This window comes from Haliaeetus albicilla, chromosome 8 (assembly GCF_947461875.1).
Source record: "Haliaeetus albicilla chromosome 8, bHalAlb1.1, whole genome shotgun sequence".
NCBI classification, from domain to species: domain Eukaryota; kingdom Metazoa; phylum Chordata; class Aves; order Accipitriformes; family Accipitridae; genus Haliaeetus; species Haliaeetus albicilla.
Genome location: NC_091490.1, coordinates 9,988,000 through 10,001,911, shown reverse-complemented (window position 1 = coordinate 10,001,911; position 13,912 = coordinate 9,988,000). Strand labels below are relative to the sequence as shown.

Sequence of the window (13,912 nt, the reverse complement as noted above, 5' to 3'; positions counted from 1 at the left end):
TTCTGGTTAGGGAATTCATTTTGCATGCTATGAGGTTTAGCTTATTTCCCTTTAAATCCTCACTTTCTCTTCTCTACTTCTTTGCATGAGTGGTGGGAAATCCTAGAGACTTACGCTTTTCCGAGACTATAGTTCAAGCCAGGGTTGAAAAGTAACTTACTGTTGCGTGTTTCAAGCTCAGCCGTACCTGACCCTCAACACCAGCTGCGATTTTCAGTTTTGGCATCACAAAAACGTCAACAGGCTTTGAAATTTTGGGGGGCTGCTCTGCTCCCCCGAGTTGCCCCCTTTGGGGTATCTGAGCATAGTTTAAGCTGTGCTAGCCTTTCTTAGGCTAGCACTGTTTGGAGGGAGCTCCGAAGCAGGTCCGAGCATCATCACAGCTTCCCACCCACCGCCGAGCCCAGGTAATCGCGTGCAGGGTCTTAGCCCATCTCGGACACAAGCCAGACCACAGCTTCAACCTCAGTAAAAAGAGCTGAGGGTAAGACATTTTGGCTCATGCTCGTCTCATTTGAAGGACACAGACATTGCTGTTTATTGTCATTCAGTTGACACATGGTAGTCCGTTAAAACGCGGGAATTCGCATGTGTTTTTAAACTTGGGGTGCAAGGAAGCCTTTTACCAGTTTCCCAAGAAGAGTTGTCATGGTGTAGTGTAACTGTATCCACACTAAGTGTTGTCAGGAGTAGAAAGGTATTGGTTATAAAACCCCCTTATCTCCAGTGGAAATAGGTTTAATGCTACAAACATTTTGTGTAGCCTAAACTCTACAAAGAAAGTGTCAGGAGTCTGCAACTCTGTAACCCCAGGACAGAGAATTGTTTTGCACTTTGCTTAGGTAAGTTTGGTGTCATTCATGGTTCTCATTTATTCTCCCTGTGGGAAAAAAGGCTTGTATAGTTACAAATGCCTTAAAATAGAAAAGCATGACTTAACAATTTATTTTTTCAGGGTTGGTTGTTTTATTATTTTTTTTTTAGTAAACGAGAAGAAAGGTAGTGCTGCCAGGAGAAGTGGAATGAAACCGTGTCAAACCATTTTTCAGTTCTGAAGGCTGCCTCTTACCCAGGAAGAATGCAAATTGCTGCTCAATTGTTGACAAAACAAAAGGTTTTGTGGATTTTAGGTGGGAGGGAGTCTGCGAATGTAACTCTTCTGGTCTCTCTTGGAATATAAAGGAGCTTATGGGGACCCTTGTGTCTTTTGAGACACACGGGTGTGCTCAGTGATGGAGTGTCCGAACTGATAGTGTTTTACAGATAAAAGCAGACTCAGCCTGCGAGGTGGATGATTTGCCCTATTTAAGTCTGGGCGTAGGTCTGGCTCTGAAGGTTTCGTATGGCTGATACCGACCCCGAGCAGAGAAATGTGGGTGTCAGCTCCCGAGCAGGGCATCCCCACCCAGGGGTGAGGGCTGAGGGATGCGATCACGTGCGGTTCCCGAGGCTCGCCCCTTCCCAGGAGGGTTTGGGCTGGATGCGTTAAGGAAGACTCGGATGCGCCTCACTGCTTCTCTGTTCCTCAGACGAGATGGGCCTCCGGGCACAGGCTTACCATGCCCTGGCTCTCGCCTGCTTTGTTTGTACACTGCTCTCTGAGCAGAGATAATGGGACTGATCCGAAGCCAGCTCCAAGGCAATCGCAAGTCTTTCCTTTGTCTTCAGTGGGGTTTGGATCAGGCCCAAAGCTCATAAGCAGTTTTCCACCAAGAGTTCCCAGCACTTATGTCAGTCACTGGCAAAAAGGGAAGGGATAAATCCAGCATCGGCTGCTTCAGATGCCAGGCACATTCTGTGTGTGTGTGTGTCACAGGGGTATATATACTCACAGAATCCGTCTTGGTTCCTCCTAAATTATATGACAGCTTGCAAAGGGCAGGCTGCTACTGGTCTGCTTCCAGGACCGACCTCTGAAGATTTCTCTCTGAAAAGAGCTGGGAGGATCCGCACAGTGCCCAAGAAAGCCTTTTTTTGCGAGCAGCTGCCTGGGCGCTGGGAAGGAGCTAGGGTGGCCGCCCGGTTGGGCTGGCACACGGCGGTGAGGATTTCATCAGCATCCCAGAACGCAGGGCTGCGGGAAGGTAAGCCCAGGCGAGATGCTTCTCCTCCCACGGGGCTCCCTCTGCTCCTCCAGACCTATCTGCTTTCCCTACAGGGCACTACAGCTGCTTTTTATCCCAGGGCGGGTGGTCCGTGGGGGGCACCCACGCTCACCCACGTCAGTGGGAGTCTCTCGGCAGCCTTTGGACGGCGTCCCAGCTGCCTTTTAGGACTGGGTGTTCATTTAACACCAACCTTGGCCAGTGTGCGGGGGGAAGAGCCGCGGGGGGGATGGGGAAGGAGAGGGGAAGGTGTTTTTCTTAGGAAAAAGGCAAGCAGAAATAGACACTCCTTGTCATTTTTTTTGGCAGGTGAGAGGAGTTTTGGGAGGGCTAGAGGTCAGAGGAGCTAAATCTTTGCCTGGGTCTTTAATTGCTTTTTTGTCAACCCAATTGTTTTAATCTCCCCTTTCCCGGGGGGAGAGGAGAGCCCTCCCGCCCCGTCTCTGTGCCGGGAGCGGGGCAGAAGCTCCGCTGTCACCTGCAGAGCCATTTTCGGAGCAAGGTGCGGGCAGCTGGGATTTCCTGATGCAAAATGCAGCAGGAAAGCTGGGCTCCTCAGGCCAAGGAATTAATGACACTGTTAGGGGGGAATTTGAGTTTCCACATCAGTAAGGAAAGGAACTGGATACCCGAGGCAATAGACCAAAGTCAAGCTATAAAGTAATTACATTTCTCCCTGCGTTTCATGTGTTTGTTTAATTTTAGTGTTTAAAGGGAAAGGTTTCCTGAGAGCACTGTGCCAGCAACTCTAAAAAATAATTGTGTGTCTTTCTTTAACATACATTCTGGCAGGAACGTCTTGCCTATATTTTTGGCAGAGGCTTTTGCTTTATCATTAGTCTTTAGACTATGGTTTTAAGTCTGACTTGAGGTTGGTAGGATGGCAAACCCACCATTTCTGGGCCGCCACCTCCGTCTCTCACCCTTCACCTGTAGGACTCTGGGGCACTTTGGTAGCCTGTGCCGTGTTAATCCCCGTTCCTCCATACAGCAGGCAAGAGGGGTTTGCACAGCCATCTTTTGGCGTTGCTGCCTGCCTGGCTGGATTGAAGTGTGAAAAACTGCAGACCTTTAAAACAAAACTTGTGAAGACGCGGGGCCAACACTTTGCTCTCCTCTCTGACCCCGTTTCTGGGTTGAGCCAGTGCTGCACCTGCAGCTGGCTGGGGATGCTGGGGGACGGTCCCTCCTGCACACCATCCCCGTGCCTGAAACGCAGGTGCTGGCTGTGAAGTGGGGGTACCCCTCATACCGCCCAGGGCTCCCTGCGGCAGGAGCTGCTTCCAGCACCTCCACAGAAAGAAGGGAGCACGGAGAGATGCTGGTGCTTGCTGGCATCGCCACCAGGGACTTTGCAGGCTCATGGGAACCTGACCTGGAAACTAGCCCTCTAAGACTGCCCGGTTCCCCTCTTACACTGTTTGCCACGCTCTAGCTCTGTGCCCTGCTGCAAACCCACCATGCTCCTCAAAGGAAGGGTGAAGGTTTTCTCTAAGTTTTGCATGGTTTTTTGGCGTTGCTTTCTACGAATGATTTCCCCCACCACTCAGTGGTCTGCAAGGGGCTGCAGTGCCAGGAGAGCAACCCACTACAGGACGTCTTCTCGCCAAAGTGACACCTTTGTAAGGGTGCTTTGCAGTGACACCCGTTTGTCCCTTGCCCTGCTGGAGCAGACCTGGCTGTGGTTGTGTGCGTCACTTCTGGGAATTACTTACTTTTCTGTTAAATAATTTATAAATCCTGTCACTCTGCCTTTTGGCAGAGCTTCTCTCCACTGCCTCTTCGCAGGGTTGTGACAACGGCAGCCTGATGCTGGGCTTGGAGACATCAGGTCAACCACCCCAAATTGCCATTTGGCATCTGTGAAAAAAGCCTCCGTGCCTGGTAAAAGGAAGGAAATGTGTGCCTGGAGCAGCCTGCGGCTGGGGACGGGGCAGGTCATCTCTCACCCTGACATAATGAGAAGCACGTCGTCTGCATAGCTTGCAAGGCGAGCAATTCCTATTCTCATATGCAAAACCGTGCATAAATCCCAACACATTGGAAATATGCTGACATGCTGTGCATGTTAACACACCCTTCAGTGAACTGGGTAGCACAGGGAAGAGGAGAGGTCATTAAATGGGGAAAAAAAAAGGAATATGGTAGAAAGTGCTCATACTTTAATGCCAGAGTCTCTTGGTTTGTTGGTTGCTTTTGGGTTTGGTGGGGTTTTTTTTAGATTAGAGATATCTTTTATTTGGTGTAACAGCTAGCAAAAGAGGAGAAAACATATGCAGGGGTATAATGAAATGGAACCATTGTAAAAGCACGTGGCTGGGTGGAATGACATAAAAAAATGGCACAGCTGTTGTCACGCTCACTGTTAGTGTTTGTAAAGTAAGCTGAAGATGTGAGTTACTGTGCAGAGCCCTATGCACATAGAGATCCAGCCCACGTCTTATTTACAGTAGTCTAATTCTTTGTACCTCAGGAAGGAGCAAGCATTTTTATTTCACGGTCAATTCAGTATGGGTGGGAAGGCTTGTACCAGCATCTCAGAAGATGGAAATCCTGTATTTGTAGAGCTGCATGGTAAATTGGGGATATTTTGGGATATAAGGAAGCTGCTTAATTCACGCAGTTGAAATAATCTGATAAGATTTAGAGCCAGTCACTTCTCACAGCTAAACCCACGCACCAACAGCTCTGCGGGACCTCTGTGCAGCTGGGAGATGTGTAAAAGTCCCTCTCAAGAATGAGAAGTGCTCATCTAAAACAGGGAGCAGAGGTGCTATGTAATGCAAAACTGGCTGTCATGCCTGCGTTTTTGCATAGAATTGCAGAGCTTCTCAAAGTGTTATTGAGATAGTTGGGGTAGGCTGAACCAGAGTGTATTGTTAAAGGTATATCTTCGTATTTCTGGGGTACCTGCGGATACCTTTGTCGGGCAGATCTGGAAACAAAGAGCACCTCCAAGATTTCCACAGTTTTCAACACAAGCACCCAATGTTATTTAACCTGTTGCCTCCAAAAGAAACTAGAGATATGTTTGTCCTACCAAAAGTTTTTGTTACTGAATACTGATTTTGCTGAATATTGTTACTGAATATAGTGAATCTTACTACAGAAAAATGTGAATCTTGCTACTCTCTGTGCCTTGCTCCTGGTACCATGATTTTTTACAAAAGCAGAATTTTCAGAGTTTTTCAGATATCATTTGCCAGAAAATTCAAATGAAAAACTGGTTGAGCTGCCTGCTTGGTGTTTGTTAGCTGGGTTTGTGACAAACCATGTCCCAACATCTTTGAGCTATGACTGTGGAGGAGGGTAAGGAGAGATGTAAGGCAAAGGGGAGAAGATCAGAGACTCACATGGGTGTTTTAACATCATTACAATTGATGGGGGAGTGGATTCACTCAGATTCATGCAGGCTTGTGTCCAAAAATCTTTAGAAGTAAAACTAGGTATGTAAAGTGATTATGGTATATTGCTTTGGAGGTTACTGGAAACTTCTACTATCATGCAGAGGTTTTCTGGATGTTAAAGCTTATCCACAGAGAATTCAAGTATTCAGTAACGTGCTAGAATTTCCCACAAAGCTACTCAGTCCATTCTGTCGCAAAGTCCATGGTGTAGTTGTTTTTGTGTGGTTATCTTATAGAAGTTGGCTTCACCATTTCCCCTGGTTTGATAAGGGTAGAGAAAAACAGTTTTCTGAAGCTGTTGAGAGGATGCAATAACATTTTAATGCCTGTCATATTTTAAGATGATGTGCAGTTCCCTTAAATCATGTTTTCAGTCATGACTAATGCAAATAGACACAAAACAGGTGTCTCGTGCGGTAACAAGCCTGTCTCCTTTGAAAGTTTTGGCACTAGGACTGTGTATGATAAAACACATGGATTTTCCATGATAGAAAAATGCAAAACTAGGAAGAAAACCTGCTTCAATGACCCTTTAGCAGCATCGTGACAGTGAAATCGTATCGTTTCCTCTTATTGGTATGACATATCCCAAAAGAATCATCCTCTTAGTTAACAAAGCCTTTCTCCTTTTTTCTTCCCCTTTCTCTTGGTCGATTACCACTGCTTGGAATTTAAGATAATTCCTGATCTCTTGTCTAGACAGTGGGTTTTAATTTTCTGACGTGAAAGGAGTTTTCTGGCCCTTCCTCATGCTATTTTGCCTGCAGTCACGAGATTTGCTGTACTCTTAGGGGAGGTACGTTGACTTTACAGCCGAACTCTCTGAGGCTGTATCTGTGCTGGGTGATGCTGCGGAGGATATGGGGGATCCAGCCTGCGACTGTGTCAAATGCATCCCCAAACCAGAGCAGCTGGGGTGGGACCATTTCAGGGAAGAAGTGGCTGTTCTTCCCTCACAGGCAGGAGAGTCCTTGCATGACCCTTGGTGATGACACCTGTGATTCCCAAGAGCTAAGGGTTGGTCACCCCAGATCCAGGCTGTGACTTACAGCTCAACTGTGGGCAGACCCTCTAAAGAGGAGGAAAACTGCCCTGATGGAGAGGTCCATGTAGCCAGTTGCCAGTAGTAGTCCTCTAGCATCCTCCAGCAATTGCTCATGATGCAGTTTGTGCCTGGACCTCTGTATTTACTAGCTGCAGATAGAGATATCCTCTCTGAATGTGTCCTATCATGTCTTGAAGCCATTTATACTCCCAGCTGCTACCGCATGCTTAGGAATGAGTCCTGCCAGTTTACAAAGTGGTGATGTTGGCCATGATTTTAGTGGAGTTTCTCTAGGTTGGATTTCTTTTCTGAAAGCCTCAGCCTCTGAGGTGTGCAATCCATTGGGCAAGGACAGATTTCAGTAACAGAAAACTAGAATTTCTGCTGCTCGATGTTGCAAAGAATGGTGATTCTTAAGGGCTAAAAATTTCCTAGAAGTCGTTCCTATGGATAAAATCACAAATGTTTATGGCACAGTCATGATTTTGTGGGGAACTGATTTCCAGCCAGAGCGTCTCTGGATAACAGCCGTGTGAGAGTTTTGAGAGCAGACTTTGATTTACTGCTGCAGTTCAGTACACCTCGTGCATACCATCAGCATACTCAAAATTATGGCATTTTCTAGCGGGACTATCTCTGCCTTCTCATTACGTCTTCCTGCTGTGTCTTTTCAGTCTGTCAGCTGTTTCAGTGGGTGGTTGATGTAGCAGTGAGATGCTTTGCTGTTTGGTGTCCTGGTCTGGTGGAGAGCTCTGGGTGCTCCAGAAATGATAACAGATACAAACTGTTATGCATGAGAAATTTAAGGCCGAAACTCAGAAGCCTTGAAACAGGAGAATTAAGGCCATATCTGTGGCCTTCATCCACTTCCTTGTGCATATGTTTCATCTCTCCTTTTATTATGTATCATTGCCAGACTATCCTGATTCATTTTTCTACCTGGTCCCTGGGCTCAATTTCTCCCCGAGGTGTTTGCTCCTGGCTTCTCCCTGGTCCTTCCCCCATTTCTCCTGCTTTGTAGTTCTGTTGCTTTCCTTTTGTGTCATTTGGGAAGCAGGGGACTATGGGGGGAACCCAGGGAGCAAGATGACAAGGATGGTTTTCTGGCTCTCTCTTCTTGTGCCCAGAGCCGCAGCTGTGTCCAGCAGCCAAGAAGGGAGTCATAGCAAGGAAAGTCCTGAGCAATCCCCAGAAGCAAGCCCCAGAAGCCCCAAAATGGAGTGAGATCAAGGCAGACAGAATCTGTAGAGGTTTTTCTCCCAAAGGCTAATAAATCTTCAGTGGGATGTTTTCAAAGGCTTTTCACTTTGCCAAATTTGGATGCGAAAGGCACATCCCTGTTCCCAGGGTGACACCAAATTTCCAGTCCCCTTTCCAGAGGATGGAGGCGTGAGAGAGTCTCCAAAAAAATAATTGTTAGAATTTGTTTTAACATCGACTAAGCACTTTTCTCTAATCTTGTGTTGGAAAACCACCAGGCCTTCTCCTCTCCCACCCTTCTTGTAATTTCCTAGAAAATTCTGCTGGAGGCAGACACCTGGGAAAGGAAAATTTCAGCCCCGATAGTTTTAGTGTGGTGAATATAACTGGGAAGAGGGACTCCTGATGGCACATGTTAGGGTATCTCTATTGACTGCTAACAGCCTTCTAGCACCCCAGCACCGTGCTGTGCCACATCTCCCACCATCCTGAACTCAGGACCTCGTGCTAGAAAATTCACTACTTGTTGCTTTGAGCAGAACAAACGGGAGACGTAAAACTACTTTGCGATGTTCGGGGAGTATCAGGCATTAGCGCAAATGGAAGGACCATGGCAAACACTCCCCACTTGTGCTTCAAGGTAACCTCACCAGCGCACGCCGCCTCCTTGCAAATGCCATACGATGTTTTTCACTCTCTGCTGGAAGAAAAAGCTGCCCTAAGAAAAGCAGAATGAGGGCTGATGTTTTGAAAGGTGTCCAAGAGTAACAAAACTCAACTCTCCAGGGCTGAGTTTTGCCTCTTGTGTTTCTCAACCAGGGTGGTTGAATGTGTTACAGACCTATCAGAAATTTTGCTACAAATGCACAAATATTAATCTACAGCCATTTCCTTTGCTTTCTTAAACATGAATGAGGATTTTTGTCTCTTTCTCCCTCCATAAATTGTTCATGGTCAGAGGGGGCATGTTCCGTGTCAAAGTCTTGACCGCCAGGATCAAACAAAAAACCCTTGTGAACTCCAAAGTGGAGACAAATAAATGACTATTACTTTTTTTTTTCCTTTTGCCTGGAGTTAAACCTTTTCTCTGTCAACAATATTGACTTTGTTCACTTGGAAGGAAACAGAGAGAGAGAGGGGGAGATTTCTCTAGATGCTGCACAGAAAAAAACATTTTGGAAGGAGGAATGAAAAAAGACAGAGGTTACAGGAAATGGTAGACATTTTTTGTTGAATTAAACCATTAGGAGTGACCCAAAAACCAACGGGAAAGAAAGGAAACAACTGGATACATTTAGGTCACAAGAACCAGCCAAACGGGGAGCTGAAACCAATTATCATAAATGAATGTTTCTCTTTTATTCATGACCACCGTGTATGCTCCCATGATGCTCTTTGTCTTATTATAAAAACAGATGAAACTATTTCGTTTTGTTCTTATACTTATTAGCTAATGCAACTTTTGGGCAATTTATCAAACACTAACACATGTTGTGATTAATAAGCTCAGAGAATTAATCACGGCTAAAGCCCCTTAAAAAACAGAGGATGTCGGGTCCTTCTTAAATATATGTTTGTGCAGGATTATGTAATTTAAGCGGTGACATCTAGTTATGATGCATATTCATGCATTTTACACGCCGAAAGATCCTTGAAACCATATGTTCAGGCAAGCTATAATTACAGTAACTTCCATTTCTATGGGACTTTGCCCTGTAGCGTAGGCAGAGCAAGCCCTGCTCACCCTAGACGTGGGTGCTGGGGAGTGGGAGGTGGTGCACAGAGCCTGCTCCCCCGCCGGCTTTGGGGCAGGGGAGCAGCATTTGGGGTTTGGACTATCGCTGCTGGGCTTCAAAGGGGAGATGTCACAGCTGCTGTGGACCAGGGGAAAAAAAGCCCTGGCTGCTCCTTTTCAGACTCTTTCGCAGGGGTCTCGCTGCCCCCTTGAATCCAGGTACCATCGAGGGGAAGGAAAATGCCATTAAACCTGGCCATAGCAGCTCTCGGCATCTTTCTCTCTCCCGCTAACCCAGCACAGCCTCTAATGAGCCATAACTGGCTCTTAAGTGCCCCTAACCACTTCACTGAGGTTAGAATAAATTTCTAAATGGGGAAGAGGAAAGGCAGAGGCAGCCAGCACGTCCCACAGCCTCACCGAGGCGCAGAGGAGCCGGCTCCGTGCAGTGGGAGGCAGCTCCGGGGCCGGGGGAGCCTCTGCGGGGGCGGCGGGCTGACGAGCCGGAGCTTTGCTTTAGGGTGGTCTGCTCGATAGGGAGATGACCACAGTTTGACATAGAGAGGACCAGGGGGAATAGTTTCCACTGGAGCAGTTTAGTGTTGTGGAAGTAGATGTCGCGGGAGTTTGGGTGCCCTTTGCCGTGGGAGTTCTGTGTGTTTGAGGCGGGGAGGGGTGGGGGGAGCGGTCACTTTGGCACCGGCATGGGCTGCGTTGCGCATAAATATCTCCCAACAGAAGCCGAACAGAAGCATTGAAAAGGCTTGCTCTGGCCTGGCTGAGGCACACTGTTAAGGGTGACGTGAAATATTTGAGAACACTTGTGCTTTGTTAAAAATATATACGTGTATATATTTTTGACTTTGCACCCCAGCTCCAGGCAAGACCAAAGCTTAACTTCCTCGAACGTCACGTGGGATGGGAAGTCCATTGTTTGATGGCTATAAAAATGAAGAAATGCATCCCTAATTCTAAGCTCCAAAGTACAGTCATGCAGTTCACTGAGGCTCCCCGTTAGCAGTCTGTTCTGCTCAGGCGAGCTACTTGCTGTGTCAACATCCAGTTGACTTCAGCAGGAACAAAGTATGTGTTTAAGTGCTTTTATTGACTAGGGAGGGACTTAAGCATGTGTTTAAATGCTTTCTAGAACTGAGGCATAAATGCTTGATTCTCAAAGCCCAGTAAAATAATGGGGCTGGTCTTCAGTCGAGCATAAACTCTAGGAGCAGCCGAGTGAAATTCTATAGTATGTGTCAGACTAGATTTTCATAATGATCCTAAAACCTCTGCATCTCTCCATAGACTTCAATGAGATTTAGATCTCGCCCTTTAAAAAAAAATAATAAAAGGGAAAAGAAAAGCAAAGCTATTATCCTCTCTGGTCAAGGCATCTGAATAAACCGTTGCTCGCTCATGAATAGCTGGGGAATGGAATTCGTGCAAGTTTATGCAGCTAATTTGTCAACCGTTCAACAAAATATGCAAAAGGATGCTGCCAGGACTGCGTGTACGGAAATACTCTGGCATTTAAAAAGAAAAAAACATCCCTAGACAACACCTGCTGGCATTTTCCACAAGGACAAGATATTTTGCTATGCCTCTCACATGTCAGCAAATTAAATTTTTTTTTCCTCCCAAACTAACCCCAGTGAGGTGTATTTTTTTTTTTTCTGAAATAGGCACATGCCACCAAAATGTTTTTGGTGTGTGTTAACAACACTTTGGCCCTATGGGCTACATTTCTTCTGGGGAAGATAGATGACCTTCTTTTACTCCAAGTTTCCAACTGAGATCGCCAGAAAAAGAAAATTAAAAAGCAGGCTTTTCGTTTTCGTCTTTCGGCAACCCTGATGTGGTTGCCGAGGCATTGCTTAGAAACACAAACATTACAGCACATATGGAAGTCTACTGTCGAGTGGAACCGAGTCCTAAAGCAACATGTTAAGTCGGAAAAATTTATGTTCATGCTAAAGCGGCAGTGTAGTAATCAGTTTCAATGGAAGTAAGAGGAATGCATCAGAGATGGAAATGGCTCACTCCCTTGGATGCAAGTGCAGGGTTTCAGACCTATGGTCTGGGATGACTGCACGAAGAGGAAGTTGCTTTTATCACTAAGAGCAAATCAGGCTTGCGGTGACTGTACTTCTCTGTGTGCGCTTGCATCTGTTTGCATAGAAGCAGCTTTATTTCATGTGCCCATTTAGGCACACTCAAAATACCCATTTCTGCCCTTTGGTTGGATGTAAGTGAGGTAGTTCCAGGCTTGCCAAGGGCAATGGAGGTGCAAGTCCAAATTCTTGCTTTGCCAAGACAAGCCATTTGACTCTCTTCAGGGGACTTATCAGGGTTGCCTATCTAGGTTCGCTCTGTAATCAGGAAAAGAGAGATAAGTATGTCCAGGCAGTGATTCATCTTGAATGTTTTAGGATGGTCTGAATCATCTCATGAACATGCCTTCTTCAGTTGATTCAAAAGAGAGCCTGGAAAACTCACTTAGACAAGATATGTTACCTTAAAGCAAATAGATTCACATTATATGGTTCCTCCCTTTGCACTCCAGTTCACAAAAAGCTCTTGGCATCTTGATCACACAGCTGGTTCAATACCCTAAATATCTTCAAAAAGCCTGAAATACCCCTAGTTCCTTGTAATTACATGCCTCAGTCTCGTTCGGGAACTTGAACCTCCTTATCTGATGAGAACAACGTAAGGCTCAATAATGAAGACTGATTTTTTCAGATATTAGGAAAATTCATGGTTTAAAAATATTTCAGAGAGAGACAGAGCTTCTAACACGATCAGGAAAAAAAAAGGACAGAATTTTTATTGCTGTTTGGGTTCACGTGCCTGCAGTCTCAGCATTTGCTAGTCAATGGACTTAAGTACTTTTGCAGATATAATTGCCTTGAAAATGACTGTTTGCCTTTCTCCACTGCCAGGGAGGCTGCCCGTTTAAAGACTCCCATGTTTTGGAGTCTTGGGGGACGCTTTGTGGGTTGTGGGCCCAGGATCAAGCAGGGTGGTCAAACGCAGGTTTGAGGGTGGAAGGCGTTGGGGAAAAGCACCTGTCCTGCCCCTCACCTGGTCCCATCCCTGAAGCACCCATCACTACCACTGCAATACCGAGGGCAGGATAAAATGTACGGCTCCAGCTGCTCCTCATCCCTACGGCATCACGTCCCTGGCCTCAGTGGAGCCAAAATCACACGGTACCTGGGTTAGACATGCCGGGTAGCCCAAGCCTGGGCTAAGCCCAAGACAGGGCAGTGGTGGGGAGCTGCTGGGGCAGAGGCAGCAGGTGTCTGGTGGGAGAGAAGGAGGTTTTGAGGACCTTGCACGCAAATCTTTCGAATCCCAGTTTTATCAGCTTGCCTGCTCAGGGAATAGTTTGCTTTTTAAGTTGCTTATTGTTTCAGGCCTACAGCTAATCCTCTAAGAAAGTAATTTCTGCTGCTCATGGCTAATGTCCCATCCTGCATTGAGAGTTATATCGGAGCAGAGTTGCTGCTTAGTCAGTGGCTGGTTTTCAGCCAAAGAAACTTCATGGGTTCTGGATTATTGTGAATTTTTTTTTCTTTTTTTTAAACCCAGATGAATATTTAGATGTAATTTTCGATGTTCAATTCCTTGATTTTGCCCAATTAAAAAAGCCACCTATTTATTTGAAAAATATTTTTGGAAGCCTGAAGATAACCATGTCACTCCCATGGTTAAAATGTTTTATATAAAACTTGTTATTACCATAGATCAATGGGATATGTACAGAATATGTTACAATGGGGCCTGTGTTAAGGATTTGTCAAGATTTCCATTATAAACCACTATTTTCGAGGGTTTATAACTCAGTCATAAAAATTCATTCCAAGCTAAAACTTGGCAAACAAAATGTCAACCCAGGAGAGATTTTCTTTTACCAGATTTGCTTTAATGCTTTAAACTGATTTGTCTATTTTAAAATTATACGAGTGCCCTGTTTTATAGACTTTCTGTGTATACAGGGTGCGCGTGTGCATGTGTGCTAATATAACACGCATACCAGGGAAGAAACAATGTTAAAAGCACGTTAGCGCAGCAAAGCAGAGCTCCAAAAACCTCACAAGGTTAAAAATGGGGTTGGATTTGCAATTTGTGGAGCCTTAAACATTGGGGTGCCAACTTCTGGCTGTCTTCAAGTGGTGACTTCAGCCGATCGGGGCTGATCCACGCCAGCTGAGCTCCTGTCCCTTTGTGTCACCATCCAACACATGACATCTCCAGGCATCTGGAAAGGCTGCTGTTGAAAATCGGTGCAAATATTGACACTAAAGTGAGGGGTGGCTAGTGAGGATCCGGGACCATCTCAGGGCACCTGGTGTGACAGGGAGGAGATGTTCAGCTGATCTCTCATCCAGTAATCCTGGATCCTGGTTATTCTTGATGG

General features: G+C 46.0%; 1 long non-coding RNA gene across 1 annotated transcript in view; it reads left to right on the top strand.

Annotated features, from left to right (window-relative positions):
- Positions 1 to 1,589: 1,589 nt before the first annotated feature.
- Positions 1,590 to 13,912, top strand: part of LOC138686366 (uncharacterized) — a 122,610-nt gene continuing 110,287 nt past the window's right edge. The window contains exon 1 of the long non-coding RNA XR_011325711.1: positions 1,590 to 2,084. This is a non-coding gene — a long non-coding RNA (uncharacterized lncRNA). The remainder of the gene's footprint in view (positions 2,085 to 13,912) is intronic.